Source organism: Micromys minutus, assembly GCF_963924665.1.
Source record: "Micromys minutus genome assembly, chromosome: 9".
Taxonomy (NCBI): Eukaryota; Metazoa; Chordata; class Mammalia; order Rodentia; family Muridae; genus Micromys; species Micromys minutus.
In genome coordinates this window covers 61,588,016-61,600,951 of record NC_137978.1, presented here as the reverse complement: position 1 = coordinate 61,600,951, position 12,936 = coordinate 61,588,016, and the positions used below count along the sequence as shown (strand labels likewise).

Sequence of the window (12,936 nt, the reverse complement as noted above, 5' to 3'; positions counted from 1 at the left end):
TGGCTGAACTATCTGTCCCCTTGGGCATGCTGCCTTTTGCAGCCTTGGTGAGTATAGCCACTGTTCACAGCAGGCAGTAGCCTCAGTATGTCAGCAGGGGACAGAGCACACACAAGAGGGTGCTGAGCTGAGGAAGCATCTGTGTTCTTAGGCTCCACAGTTCTGACCAAGGACCAGAGGGGCTTCATTTCTGTGCAGGAGCAGACAGCGATGAAGGGAAGAAAAGCAGCTCCTTTTTATCCCTCCTCAGAGAACAGCTGGCACACTGAAACCTGGCCAAGTCATGGTCTAAGACCTTAAGTCAGGAAGCAGCTCGCCTACGGGATCCGGCCTCGGGTCATCCTCTAATCTAATCTGTCGCAGGACCATCAGCCTCTGTCAAATCCCAGAGGGGTGGGTAATACAGAGTCTGGGGACTTGGACTTTCTCAGCTCTTGAGAGAGCACAAGCAAATCCCAACCCAGAAGGCTGGGTCCTGGCAGGAAGTACCCGAAGCAACGACATCAGAAGAAAGCCTCTGCCCCAAGAGTGGACAGTGTCAGGACCCCTTTCTTCTGTACCCTACTAGCCCCACAGCTGCCCTAGGTCCCCACTGCCTGAAGGAAACTGCTGTGTTTTACTTTCTTATCTGTCAGTTTTAGGCTGGAAGGGCCAGTTTCAGGCCCACTAATCTTAAGAAAGAAGCCTAACCAGGAAGTTCACAGAGCTTGGGTCTCCTCCACAAGAGGAAGCCAGAGTGGAAATTCGAACCCACAAGAGCACCATCAACTCCACTCCACAGATGTGTTGACTCCTTGTGACCACAGTTAGCAATTCTAATTAAACAGAGAAATATAAAAGTGTTTTCTAGGGGAAGGAGGAAGCTGAGACACTGGCAAGTACTTGTCAGGGCAAGCCCATTCCAGTTTCTTCAGGAACTGCATATGGCCTCTTCACTGAGCCACAGGCCTGACAGGGTCTCCCAGACCATCCCAGAACAGCCTTCTGCCTCAAGAACCATCTTCCCGGCTTAGTGGTGAAGTCTTCTAAAAGATTTGGGTTCCATTCCTAGAACTTACACATGGCAGTTCACCTCCATCTCTAACCTCAATTTAGGGGATCTGATGCCCTCTTCTGGCCTCTGTGGGCACCAGGCATGCACACGGTGCATAGGCATACAATTGCATACATAAAATAATAAAAGTAAGTGAATAAACAGAATCATCTCTCTCCACGGGTCTGCTGCCTTAGCCTCCCCAAGTCACCTCCTGGAGCTAGGGAGCCTGAAGCCTTCTACCATGGAGGACAAGATCAGTAAACCAATAGGATAGCCTATGGTATGAGGGCTCACTAACCTCACTTATGTCTGTCTCAGCCTGTGAGAAATCCCATTTCTTTGCCCAGCTTTGGGATCAGAATTCTGTATTGTTATACCAAGCTTAGAACTCCAGGAGTGACCTCCGGCCGGGGCTAAGCTCCTAGTGACCACTCTGAAGAAAGCTGTCGGGTCACTGCCCCTTTCCACTGTACTCTTGGCACACAGGAATGTGAGGATTTGTGCAAAGACACGGGTATCTGCTAAGTTACAGTGTATCTAGTAATGTTGCAGAAGGCCTCTGGGTAACAGCTTCAGCTGAGCCACAACTAGCAAACTTCCCCTTCCTCCATCTCCGAACAGGATAGACTCCAAGGAAGGAGGAACCCTCCCCTTCAAGAGCTGCTGTGGACTTAACTTCCTTCCTCCCAGCTGTCTGACAACAGAGATAACCTCGGGATCTGTAGGTGTTTGTCCCATTAACTGGGGAAATGGTATCAAGAGCACCAAAGTGGGGTCAAAGGGCTTCGTCCATTCTGAAGGCATGGGCAGTGCTGGCTGTGCCTCAGGTGAGGGAAGATCAGACAACGCATGCTCCAAGGAGCTAGTTCGTGCTATAGTGAAAATGGGTATACAAGTGGGGTTTACAGCCAGGGGTTCCAAGGAAAACCAAGGTCAGGAGAGCAGTCAGAAACAAGACTGGACGCTATGGGAACTGGTATGAAGCTTCCAAGGAACTGTTCCCACTGCCAACAAGTATAGGTATATGTTCTCAGAACGAGGCACACACCCTGGTAATGCAACCCAGGAGCTAAATCCATACCACCCACGTGTAACGTCCTCCTCCATTCCCCAAACCAGCAAGCCTCAGAAAGGGAGCGGAAGTTCCTGGCAAAACTGGTGTGTGAGCGTCCTGCTGGCAAATATTCCTGGTTTTAAATTAAAATGACTCACCAAAGACTGTCACTTTTCACAATAAAAGCCTTAAGCCTTTAGAAGCCTATGTCTACAGAAAGCCAACAGGACCTGCCCTCCTGTGAGCTAGCTCAGCAGTTAAGAGCACTGGCTGCTCCTGTAGGTTCCCAGCATCCGTAAAGCAGCTCAAAACCACCATTTTCTCCGGTTTTGGAGGACCCAATGCCTTGTTCTGGCCTTTCTGGGCACCAGGAATACACAGGGTGCACACACAAATGGGGGCGGGGATACTCATATGAATAAAAGACAAAGGAGTGACTAGATAAAAAAAGCACACTTCATCTGAGTGAAGCCGCAGGTCCAGAGCAGTGTCTGAATTCTCCACCACTGTACTGAGGCCTCACTGCTCTGCAGGGCCGCGGAGTAACGTGACTGGCTACTATCCAAAGTGCAGGAGAGAGCACAGCCCGAGGGCTCTCAGGTGGTGGCGGTGCACCTCCCCATGGGGAAGAAATCCAGGTCTGCATTAGCTGTCCACACCCCGTCAAGATCTGTCAAAAGCTCAGGCAGGCTACTCTGAGAAGGAAGCAGAGGGGATGAGGGATGCCTCACAGCGGCTGCTTGCCCGAAAAGCCCACAATGCTCTCCTTAAAATCACCAGCACCGCATCCTCCTTCAGAGGATGAACATGGCAGAGGAAGGCCATGTTCCTAAGGCTTTGAGCACTGTCATCAATATTGACAGACAGGATGAGGGGCCCCCTTCTGCAGTCTAGAAGTCAAGAAAGCACACAGGTAGGGAAGGGTTCTCATGGCCTTGCCACAGCTGACCTTTGCTGTTCCCACCTTTAATGGCATCCATCAGGGACAGATTTATTAGACCTCATCAGCTGTAAATCTCTAATCACCCCACAGTACTCATTCCTTCACCTGTTTATATCAGCCGCCCCACATACACACACCAGACACGTAACAAGTGAAAGGGCATTGAGATGTCTGTCGTTTCTGGAAGAAACTAGAAGCAGCTCTCATATAACAGCCCTACAGCAGGAACCAATAAGGGTCTCTGGGAAGCTGGACCATTTAGAGCAGCAGACTATGAGACCTAGGTGTGGGTGGGGCTAAGCTACCTCCATGGAAACCAGTCCTCTATTAGCCTCCTGATTTGACAGGAAGAACAGGGGTGGGACCACACAGTAAGAGGTGTTTGATCCATGGGGGACCCTGATCTCCACAGGAAACCCCCGCTGGCGGAGCCCAAGGTTACAGAATAACAGGCGGTAAGCTCATTTGCTTGTTCAGTTCATGGACAAGGATCATGGGATTTCAGCGGCAGGAAATGTGTAGTTGGACACTTAGATGACATGTAGGTCTGAGAACAGCATAATTGGAGCCTGTCTCAAAGCCTCCTGCCCAGCTCCCCACACAGGAGCGGAGGCAGAAGTGGGTCACAGTCTCCAGGCTGAGACGGCATCACGGCAGGCTCCAACCTCACCTGAACAAGTGCGGGTGCACTGAGTGACCTGGTGTCCTTGCTGCCTACCATTTGACAGAGTCTGCCCCAGCCACGGCCTGCACACAGTGACATGGACAGCTTTGCCACAGTGCCCTTCCATCTTCCTCTCCCTCCAAATGTGAGAAGTTGCCTCTGCCAGCCCTTTGCTCTCAGGACCCTGCTGCTTTCCCACAACCTGTTGGGTCTCCCTGACCTTGGTCTCTGAGGAGACAGACAGGCCTAGTGCTAGGCAACTTTGGGGAAGAATCTGACCCCCACCCCATTCTGCACATAGTGACCTGCAGCAGGGGTACCACACGCACGAGCTGCTTTAGGAACTCTGTGGACACAGCAGAGAGCCTCACAGCCCACCCACCACCGTGAGCCGGGTTCTGCAGTCAGCAGCAGAGGAATCTGGTAGGAAGAGAATTCCAGATAGTCAAGGCAGGGCAATTGTTACTTAAGACACCAGGGGGCTGGGCATGGTGGCACACACCTTTAGTCTCAGCCCTTGAAAGGCAGAGGTTGGTGGATTTCTGAGTCTGAGGTCAGCCTAGCCTTTCACAGTGAGTTCTAGGCTAGCCAGAGTTACAAAGTGAGACTCTGACTCAAAAAACACAAAACAAAAAGACCAAAAAGGCTCCAGGTTGATGGAAAAAGACCTTCAGCGAGATGAAGCCTCAAGGGATAGACAAAGTAACCCTCTAAAGGGAAGCAGGTTCCTTCCTTCTTGACAGTGCCATGTAAAAAAACTAGCTCTGTAGCTAAGATCCGCCTTAAACTCTTGATGCTCCTGCCTTAGCCTCCTGAGTGCTGGGATCACAGGAACGCACCAGCATGCCCACCATGGGAACAAGTTCTTCCTAACCCTGGCTTCCAAGGTACTCCTTGTGGCCAGCAAACCCCTACTAAGTGTAGCATCTGTCGCCTGACACAGAAAGGCTCTAGGCTATTGATTCTTCCCCTTGCTCTTCTTGCCAGTGACATGACACCAGGGCTGCTGTGCACATCAGTAAACTCTATCCAGAGTCTGTTCCCAAGTTTGACTCACATGACTCCATAGACTGTCAGCCTCGTAGGGATATTTTTGCTCTCCCTGCCCAGCAGTCCTGGTACCCACGAGCTAGATAAGCCCTGCCTTGCTGACCTTTATTCTCAGTCCCCAACTCTTCACTAACTGAATTAATGACTCACTAGAATAAAGAAGGACACACGGGAGACAACCATTTCTCAGGCTCTGGTCTCGGCCTAAATGACAAACAGCATCAGAACAAGATCAGGAACCAACTTCCTCAGCTCCACATGTGACCTTGACACCTTGACCCTTCCATCATGGATAACACACAGTTTACACACCTGCTTACAGAAGCTCACACAGGACAGAGCTATAGAAAACAGACCTGCCTGGTGGTGGTGGTACACGCCTTTAATCCCAGCACTTGGGAGGCAGAGTCAGGCAGACCCCCGAATTTGAGGCCAGGCTAGTCTACAGAGCTAGCTCCAGGAGAGCCAGGGCTACACAGAGAAACTGTTTTGAAAAACAAAACAAAACAGATTCATTCAGGACCCCTCAATCCTTCACTAACTTCAAAAGGAAGACAACATTTTAGTCCAGTTATACTAACCACAAGGTAGTCTTCTCTCTAGGGACGCTGCCCTCCCCTTTTGAGCAAGGCTTTGTGGAGGACAGAGCATAACAGGCCTTTAATAACTGAATATGTCAGCGGCCGGTGCCCAGTCCTCTCTCACAAGCCTAGTTCAAGCCCAAGTGCCATTATCTCTATTTATCATTGGGGAAAATGAGGTAAAGGAAGGCTAATTGGCCCTCTCAAGGTCAGAAAAGGTGAGCAAAGAGCCTAGGATTCAGACCTTTGCCACAGCCAGGGAGCTCTTTGTCCGTGACAAGCTGAACCCCAAACAAGGTCACTAACCTCTGTAGGCCTCGGTTTCTGGTTACATAAGTGGCAACAACTCCATGCATCTCCAAAACCATGATGGTCAGAAGAGACAAAGCACAGAGTGTTGCAGCTCACTTTCTCCTTGTCTAAATGAGCACATACCAGTCTCATGCTGCACCCACTCTGAGCGTAGCTCTTAGGGGAGCACAGATGACATGTGACTAATTGTTGTTTTAGACTCTGTCAACGAAGTGCCTCAGGATCCTGAGTGAGACTTGTTAAAAGAGACCAGTTTGATCCTGCTAACTCCTTCAGTCTCTCCAGGTTGGCGGGCATGGGACGCCCTGCACCATTAGACAATGGCACGTCTGGGGAGGATGGGAGCTGGCCACTGCAGGCAAGCACGGCTCTGGTTCTCAGGGAGCTGTGCCTCTGCCCACACTCTCTACTACGCTTGCAGTTCCGCTCCATGCATAGCAAAGGAAACCTGCTCATTCTAGACATCACTGTGTTCTTATCAGGTGACCAGACAGCAGGTGCTTGGAGGTGACAGTGTGCCTGACTCTCCAAAGCAGGCCTGCCAATACTTGGAAGTAGTCTAGAAGAGAAGTCAGGAAAGCTGCCTATCCGGCCATGATATATCAGAAGCTTGGGCAGGGTTAGGAGTGTAGTTCAAGGCTAAAGCACTTACCCAATATGAGCAAGACCCTGGGTTAGACTCCAGTTCTGCAAAATAATAGTAATAGTAACAATGAGAAAGAAGAGGAGGAGAAGGGGACAGAGGAAAAGGGGTGGGAAGGAGGACTAACTTACACAGCTTGAAACAGAGTCTGAGATTCCCCCTTGCTGGAGAGCAGGGAGCTAAGGGTTGACTATGCTCACCAAGCGCCTTAGCACTAGACAGCACTTGCTGATTTAGAGACACAGTTAAGTCTGCAGGTCTTAGTCAACCTACCCATTGACTGCTGAATTATCTGAGTGCCACCCAGTCAGACCCTGCTGGCCAACAGTTCTTCCTGATACTTCTCCTAGAATGCATCCTTCTGAAAACTCCAGGAAAAGGTCCCATGCAGGAACTTCTCACTGTCCAGGATCCAGGAGAAAACCCAACTCCCTACTATGACCACAGATCCAGCTCTGACCCTGCTCACCACACCCCTGCCCCATCTCTGATGCCTACAGAGCTATCCTTTTGGCTCTCAAAGTCACCATTCACAAGTAACCTCTCAGAACTAGCTGCACTCCCACCCTCATCCTGTCTCACAGCAGCCTACAATTCATCTGCTCATTAATTTACTTTTCATTTAGTGTCATTCTTCATTGCTAGATATAGAAACTTGGGTTTCAGAGATTTTTTTTAAATGTATTTATTTATTGTGTATAAGTACACTGTAGCTGTCTTCAGACACACCAGAAGAGGGCATCAGATCCCATTACAGAAGGTTGTGAGCCACCATGTGGTTGCTGGGATTTGAACTCAGAACCTCTAGAAGAGCATTCAGTGCTCTTAACCGCTGAGCCATCCCTCCAGCCTGGGTTCAGGGATCTTAAGGATGTTCTCTATCACTGAGTTACAAAGTTGACCTGCTAGAAATACTCAGTAAAGGAAGAAGTAAGTGGGGCTGGGCAGAAGTTGAGTAGTACTTGCTACTGTGGATATCTGAGGTCCCAAGTTTAATATCTAAAAAAACAAAACAAAACAAATAAATAAATCTTAAAACTAAACTCCATTAGATAATGAATCTTGGCTACATCTGTAACACAGTAATGACTGGTGTCTGGTATCAGTTAATCTAATTATTATTTTTTATTTTTTGAGACAGGGTCTCAACTATGTGGCCCTGGTTTGTCTGGAACTCACTGTGTGGAGCAGGCTCAAATTCAGAGATCCTCCTGCTTCACTTCCCAAATCCTGGGATTAAGGGTGTGTGCCATCATGCTCAGGTTCAATTAAACAATTATTTACTGAGTATCTGAACTGAACTATAGTAATAGACAAAGACAAAGCTCCCTGCTCTCAAAGAGCTTAAGTGCTGACAGGAAGGAAGAGATGGATAGATAAAGGAAGAACAATGAAATAACTGGGCTGATTGAGATATCTCAGTGGATAAAGCACCTGCCTGGCAAGCCTGCTGACCTGAGTTCAATCCCAGAACTCACATGAAAGAGCGCTGTACACACACCCTCTGTCTCTGTCCCTCTCTCTCTGCCTCTCTGTGTGTCTCTCCCCACCCTCTATTTCCCTTTTCATGTATGTGGTGTACATATATGAGCATGCCTTGCATGTATGAAGGGTTACATGTGTGTGCACATGCATGTGTAGCCCAAAGTTAATGTCTGGAACTAACTTTGCTTGTTCTTCTCCCTCCTTCACTGGGGCAGGGTCTCTGAATCAAGCTCTGAGCCTTGTTATGGCTCTTTCTGCCCAGCTTACCCTAGGGGGTCTCCTGTCTGTCTCCTGCATCTGGAATTATTATCAGCCAGCACACCCACCCAGCATTTATCTGGGTTCTGGGATCTGAACTCCAGGCCTTGTTCTTGCCTGGCAAACACTTTACCCCCTGAGCCATTTTCCCAGCCCTACCCCTTAAAAAGGGAGATAACAGCTAGCAGTTTAATAAAGCACCCACTAAGTGCAAGGAGCCATTCTGAGCACTGAGTAGGTATTACTTAATCTAATCCATTCAGCAACTATGTGAGGGAGTATCACCATCTTACACATGGGAAAACCTAGACACAGATCAACTGGTTAAGGACTTTCTGAAGCTGACACTGCCTATGACGGCAGAGCCAAGATCCAGGCCCAGAGTCTGGGATAAAGTCCGTGCTCTAATTAAGAGCAACACTTCATATTTGCTGAGTGTTAAATAACTACACGGTCAGCACGCTCGGCAGCTGTTCTCTGGGGGCAGGGCTAGACAGAGAACAGCCCCATCTAAGAAGAGCTGCTCTATCCTGTGAGCACAGTCATTGGCAGCCTGCTGGGTTCCCGCCAGATCACTGGGGTCTACAAGGAGGCATACATAGTCCGACAGAAAAGACACTGGCAGAGGTAGGATTGTCGGCTGGTCAACCTTTACACCTATTGCAGGTCACTGACCTCAAACACTGTGAAAGACACAAGATAACGCCAGTGGAGACCCTAGCCTCAGACAGCTCAGACACACGCATCTACACAGAGCTGGTGTAGAGATCATGACCGGCACGAAAGCAAAGGAACAACTTGCTAGGGGACTTCAAAGGAGCTAGCCAGCCCTAGGTCATCGCTGCCCACGTAGGTGACCTCCAAAGGCCTCTCTAACAGCACAGAATTAGAGCAGCAGAGAACCACGTTTAATTTGATTTAATAGCTCAAGTTCATGGCCCACTCAGGTGTTCTCTAGCCTGTAATCAAAGCATCCTGGCTGCCTTCTTTACCTTTTTTCCTTCCCTAACCTTTTTTTAATTTTAAATTTTAAAAATTTTGTTTTTTTTTCTTTTCATAACAGAGTCTATCTATGTAGCTCCTGACTAGTCTGGATTCACTGTGTAGACCAGGATGGTTTTGAACTCACAGAAATCTGCCTGTCTCCGTCTCCAAAATGCTGGGATAAAATATAAGTATATATTAAGTATATGCGGGCACCAAACCCAGAGCCTCACACATTTTCTATAACCGTGCTACATCCCTAGCCCCTCCAGCTTCTTTGTGCAATAACTCACAATGGAGGCAGGGCATTAATGCCTCCATTTAAATGATGCAGCCAGATTTGGGAACAGAGCCCAATGTGTTCTCTCTCCTCCACCTCGAACTGATTTACAAACCCACAAGCTCTCCTCCATTGAAGAGGGTGGCCTGTTCTGTGAGTGCATTGCCGTAACGTGGAGACTGTTAACCTGAGGTCCACCAGACTGAGAACTCAAAGCCAAGAGTCTTATCTTAGTGTCTGAGACTAACACAGTACCTGATAACTGTGTACTTTCAGGGGCTGCTCCTCAGAGGTTTGCTTCCCAGTTCCCAGCATCCAGTAGTGAGACAGACTGGCTCTAGTTCCTTCCTCCATAACCACGGCCCAGATCCAAACCCACCGCCATCTCTAGCTCCGTAACTTCAGCTGTCAACAAGAACCTTTGCCTCCACCTCCGACCGACACCCCCCCAACACTGTCTCTTCATGGTTGACAGAATAATCTTTTATTTGTTTGTTTGTTTATTGAGACAGGGTTTCTCTATGTAGCCCAGGCTGTCCTAGAACTTGTTCTGTAAACCAGGATTGGCCTTGAACTCAGAGATCTGCCTTCTCTGCCTCCCAAGTGCTGGGATCAAAGGCATGTGCCACCACCTCCCTGCTCAGAACAATCTTTTAAGACGTAGACCTTATATTAATATCTTTCTGTTCAATTCGCTCTAATGGCTTCTAACTCTTTTGGAAAATGTACCATGCCTTACACAATATGTTCTTTTCACCTACAGAATATTCCTTTCTCCTTTTAGAGAGGGTCTCACGTAGCCTATGACCTCTTGCTCCAAAAAGCTGAGCCAACACACCCAGGTTATGGGTCCTTAGTGTTCTGGCCCCTTCATAGCACCTAATGGCTTCAGCCACTTATTTCTTTACTCATTTATTATCCGTGTTCTTTCCTTCTTGGATTGCCATCTCCCAGGAGGCAAGGACTGTGTAAGCCCCAGAGCAAGAAAGGCATGAATGGATCTCCATCCTATAGAAGTAACTTCTGCCACATGGATCACACTGGCTCTACCAGGAAGCCCCGAATGACACACTGGCACTTAGCAGTTGGCACCTTGATTTGTGATTCAAAGTCCTGCTTTGAATCCAAGGAAGTGCTGGCGTCTCTGGACACCTTAATGACAGAAGAGATCAGTTATCATGGGGTTTCCAGCCAGGAACAAGAGCCTAGTGGTTGTAGGAGGGAGCCAGAAGCCACTTGAGAAGTAAACCTCAAGAAAAACCAACTTGCCTCCAGATCTCATACCACATACTCTGTGCCTCAATTTACCCAGCAGTTACCTAGGCACACTTCCTTAGGCTGAGTAAGTGACAGGAGACAAAATAATTAACAGCTAGGGTATAGTTAGATCCTCAGATAGGAAATGCTGCAAGCCGCTTGTCTCATTATTCATAAAACTCCTGGTCCCCTTGGGCCTTCCCACGAGCTAACCGACAGAGTTACTCCTCAGCCAAGTTCCATACACAGAAGCAAGCATAGGCTGCAGGGCCTCAGCAGCTCGAGTGTCCAGAGCTCCAGGCTCAAAGCAAAGAGAAATGCAACCTTGATATAGAGGTGCCAAAGAGAAGGGCATACATGCAGTTTGGGAGCCCAGGGGTTTAATTTGCAGGCTCACGTTCCCAAGTCCCCTGCGAAGGTGAGACATGTGTCTCTCACATTTACCTTCCCAAAAACACCAGGGAGAGGTGGAACTGGGAGAGCGGACGGTGCATTCAAACTAGAGAGGGAGGAAGGGCAGCTGGGCGGACAGACAGACCTTGGCAGCATCCAGTAAGGGAAACATGGAGAGTCAGGATGCTGGGAAAGGGATGCGGTAAGGTGAGGAAGAGACAAGGCAATGGGACCAGGAGGGTGGACAGGCGATGACAAGCACGCGGGCCCAGAGGGGTGAGCAACTGGGACACCTGTGGAGGAGACCCCCAAGAGAAAGGGAGGCAGCAGGGTGGTCTGCGGCGGGAGATAGTAGCTCCGGGTGTGGTGGGGACGACCGGTTCAGGCCCAGGGCGCCGCGCCAGCGGGGCCGGCCCGGTGGGTCTCGGCGGGGTCGAAGGTGCCTTCCGCGGCCCCTCCCCGGGAGACAAAGGGCCGGCAGCTCCCCCGCGTCCCGACGCCGCGCCGGCCCCGTGCAGTGGTCGCCGTCCGGCCTCGCGCTTACCTGGGCCGCCCGAACGCGCGGCGCCCGGGGCTGCGGGTCCGGAGCGCGGCGGCCTGTTCCGGGGTGCGCTCAGCCGGAGAAGCAGCCGCGGCGGCGGCAGCAGCACCAGGAGCGGCCGCCTCAGCCTCCGCCTCTCCGTGAGTCACCGCGGCGGGGAGGGAGGGAGGCGCCAGGCTGCCGGAGGAGGGACCGGCGGAGGGGGCGGCATCGGGCTCCGCGCGCGCGGCGGAGGCGCGGCACCGGCCACGCCCCAGAGGGAGGTACTTTTGAGGGGCGGGGCCTTAAGGGGTGGAGCCCCTAGGGTGGGAGAGGAACAGGCATTGGATAGCACACCTTTGGGGCGGGCTGCTCGTTGGAGGGCGGAGCCCTTAGCCTCATGACAAGAAGGACAACTCATTGGCTATCTAGGGTTGAGGGCGGGACCAGCGGCTCATGGGTGGGGTCTCGCGGTGGGTGGAGAGGGGCTCAGTCTGTACTGAGAACCCAGGGGAGGAGCAGGCAAGGCGGGAGTGAGGGGTCATATAGGGTAGAGCCTTCACTGTGGCCACTTGACCCAGAATCCGAGAAAGAATCTGAAATGAAAGAGGTTGCAGACTATTTAGAGGCGTGGGCGTAGTATCTTGGAACAGTTAGGTCTGCTCTTGAATTTGGGGCCTAGGCTGGGGTCTGTGAAGCCCAGAGTGCCCAGGGCCTCTGTGATTAAAATGTTTTTCTACAGGCAGTCTTGCTGTATCTGGAGAGGTTGAAAGGGGAAAATTGTTCATTTTCGGCAAAATACGAATTGCTTTTGGTATTTGGTATCCTTTTAAAGAGAGATGAATGCTAAGTGTGGTCTTATTTCCAAAATATTTTTGAAAGATTTATGTGTGAGCCTGCATGTATGTATGTGTACCACATGTATGTCTGATGCCTTGGCATTGGATTCCCTGAAATGAATTACAGATGGGTCGTGATCAACCACGTGGAACTGGGAACTGAACTCTGGTCCTCTACAAAAGCATCAAAAGCTGTTATCCGAGTCATTCTCTCTCCAACCCCTGGCTTCTACAGTTTTAGCTTACTGTTACAGAGTCCTGACTCTCAGTTCAGTTACCCCTTCTCCACCTCTTTTTATTCCACACTTTTCTGTACATTTATTCCTTTCCATAAGGGGGGAGGATGAAGAGATTGCTCAGGAGTTAAGATAACATATGGCTCTTGTGGATGATCCAAGTTTGATTCCTAGTATCCTCTTCAAATGGCTCACAGACCATCTTAACTCAGCTCCAGGGGATCCGATGACCTCTTTTGCCCTCTGTGAGCACTGCATTCACATGCACCAAACCCAAGCTCATAGACACATATACATATAATTTTAAAAATATAAGATTAAGTGTGGAAAAGATGGGTCAGCGGTAAGGAGCACTAGCTGCTCTCACAGAGGACAAGGTACCCACATCTGGTAGCCCACAA

At 50.0% G+C, this 12,936-nt stretch overlaps 1 protein-coding gene across 1 annotated transcript in view; it reads right to left on the bottom strand.

Moving 5' to 3' along the window:
• The window catches only part of CTNNBIP1 (catenin beta interacting protein 1), a 46,471-nt gene extending 34,953 nt beyond the window's left edge, over nucleotides 1-11,518 (bottom strand). The window contains exon 1 of the mRNA XM_080921217.1: nucleotides 11,485-11,518. The gene's annotated coding sequence lies outside the window, so the exon portion shown is untranslated. The remainder of the gene's footprint in view (nucleotides 1-11,484) is intronic.
• Between the last annotated feature and the right edge of the window lie 1,418 nt (nucleotides 11,519-12,936).